The sequence below is a fragment of the Nycticebus coucang genome, chromosome 11 (assembly GCF_027406575.1).
Source record: "Nycticebus coucang isolate mNycCou1 chromosome 11, mNycCou1.pri, whole genome shotgun sequence".
Lineage (NCBI taxonomy): Eukaryota > Metazoa > Chordata > Mammalia > Primates > Lorisidae > Nycticebus > Nycticebus coucang.
In genome coordinates, this window is record NC_069790.1 from 59,302,333 (window position 1) to 59,313,514 (window position 11,182).

Consider the following 11,182-nt stretch of genomic DNA (forward strand, 5'->3'; position numbering starts at 1 on the left):
AATGGCCTCAAATAGCTTATGGTCAGAAGCATTGATAAGGGAAACAGGCATATCAAAGAAATTTACCTTGTTATTGACAAAAACTTATAAAACTTAAGTTTTGGTCTTAAAAGTAAATAGGAGGACAAATGAGAATAAAAAACAAGATGTTATATAACTCATTTTAGAAATTTGGTCTCTAAAATAGAATAAAACTATAGTTGCTAAAATAGGAAGAAATAATGCAGGCTGAAAAAGTTCAAACTGCCTATCATAAGAATAACTGTGAGAGCTTAGCTCTTGTTGAGTGCTTTCAAGAACAGGTCAGTCGTGCACTAACCTCTACACACTACCTAAGCATAATTCTAGCAGCTCCATGATAAATGTATTCTCTCCATTTTGGTATGAGGGGTTGCAGAGAGGTTAAGCAAATTTCCCAAGGTTTTTAGGCAATAAAAGGTGGAGGCAGGCCTTAACCCTGGGTCTGTTAGAGTTCCCTTAACCTGGCTATATTCACTTTTCCCCTGCCATAGGCCAATACATCAGAATTTTACCAGGTTTAAGGCAGGGTTTTATCTTTTCCCTAAAAATATATGCAAAGAATCTTGACAATTTCTGACTTCATGAAGTATTCTTATAACTGTAAATCACATACTAGATTTCCTTATAAAAACTCCAGATAAACTTACTTTGAACTGAAGGAAGATACTAGGACCAGTAATTACAGTTCGTGTAGATCACAGTGCAATGCTGTAGCCTTACACATTCCATAATATAGTCTCATTTTAGCATTTCAATACCAATAAAACTTTGCATAAGATATTTGAATAATGTTTACTTGTCAATTATAGCACAATAAAACTGGAGAAAAGGTACTAGAAGAACGATAAATTATAATCTTTTAAAATAATTGCAGAGTCCCAGAGAACTCAAAAAGGTAATGATGTATAATAACTACAGTGAAACCTTCCAAAGATAACTAGAATATTTTCAGTTTTGCAATTTCATCTTTGTATTCTTTAAAAGTGGTATCATAATTGCAAAAACATTAACTAAAACTAGTCAGTGAGAATGTGGTTTCAAAAGTTTAAATAATCTTTCTTCTAAATAAGAAAAAAATCAAAGACTTTTTGAGATAACATTTAGTAAAGTAATAGAAATAGAGACTAGTCTCATCCCCTGCCCCAACCAGTTGCCTAAAGCATCTGGAAAATTCCTATAAAAATATTTTAACTGAATATAGTTCTCATAAGGTCATGAAGTTTCACTATTATACTAAGCTCCTTCATTCTCGAAAAATAGAAACAGCATTTATAGTCTGCTATTTATTTTCCACAAGGTTAAGGAATGGAAAGAGAAAGGAATAAAGAATTGTTGCTCTATTGAATTCTTTCTAATTTCTTTTCTTTTCTTTCTTTTTTTTAAATACAGGGTTTCTGTCATCTACACTGGAGTGCAGTAACATGATTATAGCTCACTGCAGCCTCAAACTCTGGGGCTCAAGCAATCCTCCTGCCTCAGCCTTCCAAGTGGCTAGAGCTACAGGCACACACCTCTGTGACTAGCTAATTTTTCTTTATTCTTTTAGGGACTAGGTCTTGCTAATTTCTTTTCTTTTCTTTCTTTCTTTTTTTTTTTTTTAAATACAGGGTTTCTGTCATCTCCGCTGGAGTGCAGTAACATGATTCTAGCTCACTCCAGCCTCAAACTCTCGGGCTCAAGCAATCCTCCTGCCTCAGCCTTCCAAGTGGCTAGAGCTACAAGAACACACCTCTCTGACTAGCTAATTTTTTTTATTCTTTTAGGGACTAGATCTTGCCATGTTGTGTAGGCTGGTCTCAAACTTTGGTCCTCAAGAGATCCTTCTGCCTCAACCTCCTACAGTGCTAGGATTACAGGTGTAAGCCACCATGCCCAGCCTAATTTTTTATATGTCGAGGTATAGTGGCTCCACCTCAGTTATCTAGGTCATATAAATATTCAAGAATTCAGCAAAACCAGACACTAATGATCAGGACAAAACATAAAATGCATTCAAATTGCTCAGTTATTAAAAAAGTTTCTTAAACCATTTCCAAATTATAAAAGATAGCAGTGATTCCCTTAGGAGAAAACAACCTCATTTTATTTTACAACTTTAATGTGCTTGTTAGTCAGTAAGTCATATGGCTCATTGTAAATTCTCTGGAATTTACCTTTAATTTACCAATCTGCCTTTATGATAAATAGGTAAGGGAAAAGAAATCAAGCTGATATCCAACATTTATTCAAGAGATCAAATACTCAGATAAATCATGGGCAGATATTAGAATAACTCAGAGCACCTGATATCATCTGTCTATAACACAGGACACTAAATAATTGTAATGAAAACCTACATTCATCAAGATTAGAGTATTGCTCAAGCAGGATGTCTTCTTCTCGCAAAGATTCCAACTGGAGTTTAGGAATACCCACAATGCCCTTGACTACCCCATGATCTTTCTCTAAGCTATGACCTTTAGTAGAGTTCTTCTGATAGAGAGACACAGAAAGTAGTGATGAATGGAGGGGAATAGTTTGTTGTGGCAGGACTATATCATATTTCTTCCTCTGGGTCAATAGGATTAGAGAAATGAAGACAAGCATGAGAGCTAGCATTCATTTCATGCTAGCATTCATTCACCACGCACTGTCTATGTGTATGTGCTCATTTAATCCTCACAAGAGCCCCTGTGAGGTGAATATTATTAACAAATACATTTTACAAATGAAGATAGAAAGTGAGAGGGTTAAAATAACTTTTCCATTATCGCATGGAAAATATGTGACAGAGCTGGGATTCAAACCAAGGTCTGAGTCACTATAGCACGTGACTACAACTGCTTCAGAAAAAAAATTGGTAACAGGCAAAGAACACCGAAATGCCCAGAAGCTCAAAACTATCTCAATTTTCAATTAGAGATTCACTTAAAATCAGATCACGATTCCCCCATTAGAACAGCCACCTTAAAAAAAAAAATAGTAGTCTTAAGGAATAAGTAGAGGATGAGTTGTTTGATGGAAGAAAGAGGTTGACATTTTTGTTAGAGTGGCACAGTAGCTCAAGGTAGTTGCCAAAATAATTGAAAAGAGCAAGTAAAATTTAGCAAGAGAAAGAAAGTTTATTAATGACTTGCATAGCAAGCTGGGCACCATCCTAGTGACTGCGAGCCCTATGGAAAGCACAGTTTTGGGTTTCATACACAGCTTCAAAGAGTATAATCTGCTTCTTGGAAGTCTTCCAGGGTCTTAATTAACTCTGTTCTCAAAACAACCAACCTGCAGGATGTCTAGTGTTGAATGACATGGATTTAATATTCATGGCTATCCTTTGGCATTTCTTGACCTATAGATGCATCATTTCAATAACTGCTATTATCTTTACATGGCATTCTCCCTGTGTGTTGTCATGCAATCTTCCCTCATTCATGAAAAGAATGAGGTCCAAATTTCCCTCTTTTATAAGTATGCAGGCATATTGGATTAGAGCTCACTCTAATGACCTCATCTGAAAAGTCCCTATTTCTAAGTAAGGTCTCTTTCACAGGTACTGAGGGTTAGGGCTTTGACATCTTTTGGGAGAACACAATCCAATCCATAACACCAGTCTATATTAATATAGGATTGTCCTTTTCTTGGGATTTCTAATTCCTATTATCTCTCAATATTGGGAGTCTTTTCTACTATGGCGTTAGAGAAGAGCATGGAATACATTTCACCAAAAAGGATGAAGACAAGTTTTAGCTTTTATTTCCCAACCAAACCAAACAACAGCGGCAGTGTTAATATTTTATTTGTTCTTGTGCCTCATCTAGTTGACTACATCTTAGGAAGACTTCTAGTATTGAACAACATAAATTTAATACTTGTAGTCATCCTTTTATCTTCCTGAAACCTTATTAAAATCATAGCAAACCGGTTTTTTAAAAAAGGCATATGCCCAAAAGTATAAAATAAATTTGAAAGCAGATGAACCTTAGGAATTATAAAAATTTTGGAAGATAGAAAGTTGATCTATGAGTGAAAGATTTTGCTGGGCACAGTGGCTCATGCTGGTAGTCCCAACTCTCCAGAGGCTGAGGAAGGAGGATGACTTGAGCCCAGGAGTTTGAGGCCACAGTGAGCTATGATCATACCACTGCACTCCAGCCTGAGAGACAGAGTGAGATCTCATCTTTAAAAAAAAAGATTCAGGCTTGGCACCTATAGAATTTGAGGTTGCTGTGAGCTGTGATGCTACAGCACTCTACCGAGGGTGACATAGTGAGATTCTGTCTCAAAAAAGAAAAAAAAGATTAGAAAGTAAAACAAACAAACAAAAGATTTAGTAGATTTAAAAAAATGTGAACCCCCCCACCGTCTGCAGAAAGGCAAAGTCACCCTGGCAGAAGACAGAAGTCTTCTAGAAGGAGTATATCTAGAAGTTTCGAATCAGAGTGGTTCTGGACTTGGAGATACCAGTTACAGCTGAGGTTGATGTAAGAGGCTTCAGTAAAATACCCTGACCTTGTTTCCCTTCTTGCCTTCCAGAACTTCAGAGGCTAGACAGATAATCTCAGATGGGATATCATGAGAATCCTCTCTGAGGCAGTGGATCAGTCTAAGAGAAGAGGGGCTGATCTTTTAATTCAGTAACCCTGGCAGATCACCATTAGAGGAACCCACTCATCAGCGACAAGCACTGCCAGTATACACACATACCAACAGATCATCAAGAATTACCAGACAATTGAAGAAAACTTTTAACATAAAAAAGGGAGCCAAAATAAATCGAAACAAGAATCTTAGAGAAAACAGAGACAACCTAGGCCCTTCATGCTGTATTACTCAGCCCATGCATCCACGGGTCCTTCTTTGTCCTGGAGACTTCTTCATACTGTCATTTCTCACCAAACTCCAAACCTCTGCAGCTTCCTCGCTTTCACTTAACAACCTTGCTGTCTTTTGCTGAGAAAAGTTGTGAATCTATTAAAAGAGCTCTTATATGAACCCCCACCCTCACAATATCCTCCTGTCTGCATTGTGGGGTCCATGTTCTCTACCTTCTCCCCTGCAGATGAACTACCCTAGCAAAGGCCAACTTCCCACCAGCGAGTTCATTTCATCCCCTCTTTCATGCTCAGGAGAGGTAGCTCCAGCAACTCTCCCCTTTCTCTCCTGTATCACTGAATATTCTCTCCCTACTGGATAATTTTTCATTAGAATATAAGTATTCATCTCTGTCTCTCTCTCCATCTCTGGGAGTGTTTGCGTGCGCTCAGGCACACATGCACCTATGTACAACCAACCTTCTCTCAACCCTACTTCTCCAGTATCTGCTCCATTTTTCTCCTTACCTTTTCAGCAACACTCTGGTCATCTCCAATCTTCTCTATTATTTCTTAAACCCGGTCTAATCATGTCTTCATCCCCATCATGCCATTGAAACTGGTTTGCCCAGAGCCTCTGATGACCTCCACCACATTAAGTCTATGTCTGTCTCACAGGCCTCATCTTCCTCAAGATACTTTTTCATTTCACTTCTAGGATATAACACACTTACCTAGCTTTTTCTCCTTACCTTTTTGGGTGTTCCTTCTCCTTTTTACTGATTTCTTTTCATCTTTTTGACCTCTAACTGTTGGAGTGCCTTGGACGTTTGGATCTTCTTACAGTCTCTGGGTAATCTTTAATAGTCACAGGACTTTAAACACCCTTAATCTGCTGATGAGCCTTAAATTTATATTTTAGCTTTGACTTCTCCCAGGCTATTTGATGTCTCTACTTAGTGTCTCAAATTTAATATGAACATGACTGAACTGCAGATAAATTTCCCATTTTGTTCTTTGCACAGGGTTTTTCATCTCTGTTAAGGGCAATTCTTTTCTTCCTTTTTGCCGGCCAAACCTTTGTCATGCCTGCCTCTTTTTTCCTACACTCCATGTCCTGTAATTCAACATATCTGTAAATATGTCCCAAATTTGACCATTTATCATGTATCCACCACCGTCATTCCGGTTCAAGCCACCATTACCTTTCATCTGTATTATTAGAATAGTCTTCCAAGTGCTCACCCTACCTCTGTCCCTAAGTGATTCCTTATCTATTTGCCAAAAGTCAGACATCTCACATTTCTCTTCAAAGCTCTCCAATAGTCTCTCATCTTCTGTAAAGTAAAAACCCATGTCCTTACATGATCTGGCTCCATCTTGGTGGTCCAACCTCATTGCCTTCTACTTTTCAATTTGTTCGCTTTGCTGGGGCCATACTGGCTTCCTAGCTGTTCCTCACACAAGCCAGACCTATTTATCTCAGGTCCTGGGCACTTAGTGTTTTCCGTGCTCGGGAGGTAGCTCCCTGGATATTGGCGTGGCTGGCTGCCTTACTTCCTCAAGGTCTTTACTCAGAGTTCTCCTCTAAGTAAGGCCTTTCTTACCCAAATTTCTACCCTGATACTACATATTCTCTTTTCTTCTTGAGTACATATCACTATCTCTTATACTGTATATTTTAATATTTTACTTATTTTCCTTGTTTATTATTTGTTTCCCTCACTAGAATGGAAGATCCATTAAGGCAGAGATGTGTCACTTTCCTTCTTCAGTTTTGTAATCCTAGCATTGAAAAAGGAAAGTCATTATACCTCAGCGTAGTAATGCTGTTCAATAAATATTTTATCAAAGAAATAGCCAGATTCAGGAATGCTTCTAACATTGGAATTTGGAAGACAAGAGGTTGATGCCATAAGAAATGTAAGGAAAAATGATTTCCAGATTTCCTGGATTCTGTATCTCGCCAAACTGAACCAAGTCTGAGGGTAAATTAAAGACGCTTTCAGATTTGCAACATTTTAAAAATAGTGTTCTCATGAACTCCTTCTTAGAAGCTATCTGATGCCATAACTACTAACATAGGAGAGAATATCAAGAAATGGGAGGATGTAGTTATAGAAAACAAGGAATTCAACACAGGGGAGTAGCAGAGGGAAAACCTATGATAATAACTGGGGAAAATGTAAGGCTATTTCCACAAAGAAGGTCTAGAGAGAAATCAGTGCACACAGGAGCAGGCGGACCTGGATTATTCCTTTCCAAGAGTCTCCAGGAAAATGAACAAACAAATAAAAATGACTATCAGAGCTGTTAGCTCACCTGATACATTTGTTTATACTGAGAGAATTTTTATAATCCAGTTCATGAAAGAATTCACAATAAAGAAATAGAAAACTAAAAAACACTATGTGGCTTCGTTATGAACAATATTTATATAGTCATAATAATGTAAAAGGGAATACCAATTTGACCCAAAGTGTAAGGGTGGGTAGAAAAGAATGTGGGGAAGTGATGTACAGGAGCCAGTCCAAATTTTTCATAGTTAGAAGCTGAAGAATGAGTACTTAAAATTGAATAATAAAAATAGCACTATAAGCATATTATTTAGAATTATGAATGCAAATAGCTGAAGAAAGAGAGAAAAGAATTGAAGGAAGTTGCCTGTGGAGTCCAGACATGAGAGGTTGAGAGAGAGAGGACCCTCAGAGGCTCCTGTGCTTCATTACCAACTTTATAGTACTATTTGACTTTTGATTTTTTTTTTCAGATTGCTGGGCATTGCATATATAGCATATAACTTCCAAGTCTTCCCACAGCTTCCAGTGAAGATTCCCATTCTCCTCCTCCCTCCACACAAGGCCAAGAGTTCAGGGAGAGCTGGCAAAAAGAACTAATCTGCAGCAGTTTCTCGAGATATGCAAATAACTGAGTCAGATTTCTTGGGAGAAATTGGGGTAGGTTGGGAACAGGACAATCAAAGTTGACTAGAAGAAGTTGGGAGTTGTTGGAAAGAAGGCAGCCATTTAGGGCTATAAGGGCAGGTGGCAGCCTGGAAGTTGGCACAATAGTCCAGAGAAGAAAGAGAAAATCATCAGTCCATTTCACCACCAAAAAATAAAAGTACATAAGTATCATACATTTAAAGTATCATAAGCCCAGATGGAACGGAGACAGTGGTGCTAAATCTTCATCAAGGGTGTTCCCTTCAAAGGCTCCATATCACCTAGATCCCCAGATCAATCCAGTGTTCTATTGTGGTCCCCTCTCTCATTCAATGTGGAATAGTTGTTATCTAATGATTGTGTTTGATCCCATATTGCTCATCTGAATTTCTTCCCGATCAGGTTTCTTATTTGATTTTTGGTTCCGGTCAATGAGAGGGAGAGTGCTATCATCATATGAATGACTACTCTGGCTTCGAGAAGTATTGTTTAGATTCACCTGAAAGTCTGATTTCTTCCACCCTTCTTTTTCCAGCGGCTTCCACAGTTCTTTATATCCCCAGCTGGTCTGTAATACAAGTGCTGCTGCTCCAACTTCTTTTTCTGAGTGGTTCCCTGATTTGTTGATTAACACCAACTTCTCAATACCATGTCTCTCGAAGCTTTTTGGCAGCCTCCAGGTTCTCAGCAATAACCTCATTGATGGTATTCAAAATAGAGACCATTGTGTCCTCAGAGAAATTCCAGGAGGAGTTCTGCTGCCCTCCTGGCAGATTCTTTACCAAGTTAGGAATAGCACGTTTACCAATTAATTCTTTGTCGTGAGCATCCACAGCCAGATTTCTTAGTGCTCCAGATGCAGCTTTGACTACACACTCAAGTTCACTGGTCAGGCAGTTAGCTATGGCAGAAAGAGCCTTCTCTTGACACAGAGCAGAGCGAATGTATCAACCATACGTCCAGCACCCAGCACACAAGTTCTGAATTGCTCCAGCTGAGGCTTCTAGGATGGCAGGAGTCTGCTGTCCTTAAGGACAGAGATGTATATCCGAATCACCTCTGGTTGAACTAAGAGCTCATAGCCTCGAGCAGGACTAATTCTTTTAGGGAAATCCACTGTATCATTTGCTGGATCCTCTAAGAGTTTTTTCCCTTTGCCCTTCTTGGCCCCAAAGCAACTGGCAGCATGTGGCCCAGTATTGTTGGCAACATTGGGAGGTGCCTCTTGGTAACGTTCTGCCTGTGGGATCTCCCGGTGAACTTGATACGATAGGTTCCGAAGGAGGCAAACACAGTTCTCCACAAGCTTGCTGTCTGAATCCTTCTGCCCAATCTCAGCCTGAACAATGAAAATGAGGGCATCAACTAAACCATCACATTCCCGAAGTTTCCAGCGAGCTTCACTCCTCTCAGCTTACATTCCTGAGGCAGCCAGCTGGGTTGGTAAGCAGACTCCCACTCAGTATGACATGGCTTACAGTCTTCATTAGGCTCCCACTCTCAACCAGAATGTGGAATGATCACTTCATCTGTCAAGGCATGCAGTGCATGGACCATAATTTCCATCTTGATTGAGTCATGGGATGAGAGATTCCATGAGTTCCAGTAAATGAGAGATTCCACAGTGTTCCAGTAATGACTTCAGTAAGGTCCATATCACGAGCTTTTTGTAGCAATCGCACAAGGGCAGAAACACCATCACAGTTTTTTATGGCAATCTTGGTCATGCCCCAAAGAGATATTTTTGAGAGCTCCACAGGCTCCAAGGTATACTTCCTTTCTGGGGTGATCTAACAATCCCCACAGTACTGGGATACCCATGAGTTTCTGCACGTCAGTCTTCATCTTGTCATTGCGGTAATGTAGTGTTGCAAACATTCAGCTGCATTAGACTTGACTGCATCCAAGCAGAATCCTAGCATGGCGATCACCTCCAGCAGCTCTGGCTGTCTCCAATTGGGAGGTGGGGGCCCTCCCTTGCACAGGCTATCCAAGCTTGCCAAACTTCCCCATGCATGTTGGGCCAAAGGAGCCCAATAGTACTGATCTGATGACACCTCCTCACCAATCATGTCTTCATAGCTCCTAATAGGGTCAGAGGGTGTCCCAGTCTGATGGGCAGTGCCATAATCAGATGTGGAATGTGGAATGATTGACCATAATCCAGGTCATCATAGCCGATGCTACACTGGTCATCCTCTAGCCCATAAAGCTCTGGATGAAAAGGATGTAGATCCACACTGCTCCCACCTACCCAAACATGGGGCTGGGGTCCATAAACATCCTGTCTACTAGGTGCCCTGTAGCCATCCAGGCTAGGCCTATACTGCTTCTCAATACGGGTCACCTAGGACAGACTACCATAGTTGTCACTGCCACCTAGATAACCATCTTCATAGTGGCGGCTATATCCATCAGGTGGGTAGTGGAAGTTCCTGGGAAGGGCAGCAGTGCCTGCTTGCCCTACATAAGGACCAGGTCCCCCATTGCCATTCTTGCAGAAGTCACGATCCAAAGTCTGGACATAGTTGTTAGAAACCGAAGAAGCATCCAGAGGCAGCCTATCTGGTCCCAGAGGGACTGGCTATACAGTCCGTGTTGTCACAGTCTTCACTACTTTCTTAACTGTGGTCTCTGTGCACCGAGTAGTTCCATCGTCTGAGGTCCCACAGAGACTACAGACATGGCTCCCTCAGGGTGGTCCTCTGTGTAGGTCTCCACAATCTGCCCCGACTCCTGCATTCTGGGGATGGTACTATGCAGAAGGTGACTGTGATCCTGGGGTCTGTTGAGTTTCAAATCTGAAAATTTCTGTCTCTCAAGGTCAGCATCGCCCACAAACCAGCCATTCTCAAATGTGGACTTCTAAAAACAAGTCTTTTAAGAAAGAGACCCAAGGCTTCACCAATGTGCTGAGAAAGACAAATCCAGTAAGCCAGTTGATTTTTCGCCACCTCTTCCTCCTTTCAGGATCTTTCTTGCTTTTCTCTCTCTCCCTCTCCTTTTTTTCCCTCAGATGCAACCTGACTTTCGATTTTTAAAGTTATATAAATGTAATTTCAATGAACATAAAAATAGAAATTTCAAAAGTCAATCTAAAATCAAGAAGTAGAATTGTAGAAATGTCATTGAGAATTATGGAAGTAATAAAAGGAACTAAACACAAATGACGGAAGACAATGATTACCTCCAAAAAGTGAGATTGGGAGCTGCCTTTCATGACTGTAGTCATGATTGCTTTATAATAAAAGTAAATTAGAGCAAACTATAGTGTCTGTTGGCCTATGAGACACCTGCGAGAATGGGACAGCACTGAAAGGTAAACATGAATTAGTTTCCTGTCATTGGGGCCAGTTTGGCAGAACACAGCTGCTAAGACAGAGAAACTACCATTTTGAGAAAATGGACGTTTGTACTTTACCATGATGT

General features: G+C 40.1%; 1 pseudogene; it reads right to left on the bottom strand.

The window, feature by feature from the left end:
* Nucleotides 1-7,990: 7,990 nt before the first annotated feature.
* Nucleotides 7,991-10,754, bottom strand: LOC128598693 (catenin delta-1-like; annotated as a pseudogene).
* Nucleotides 10,755-11,182: the final 428 nt, after the last annotated feature.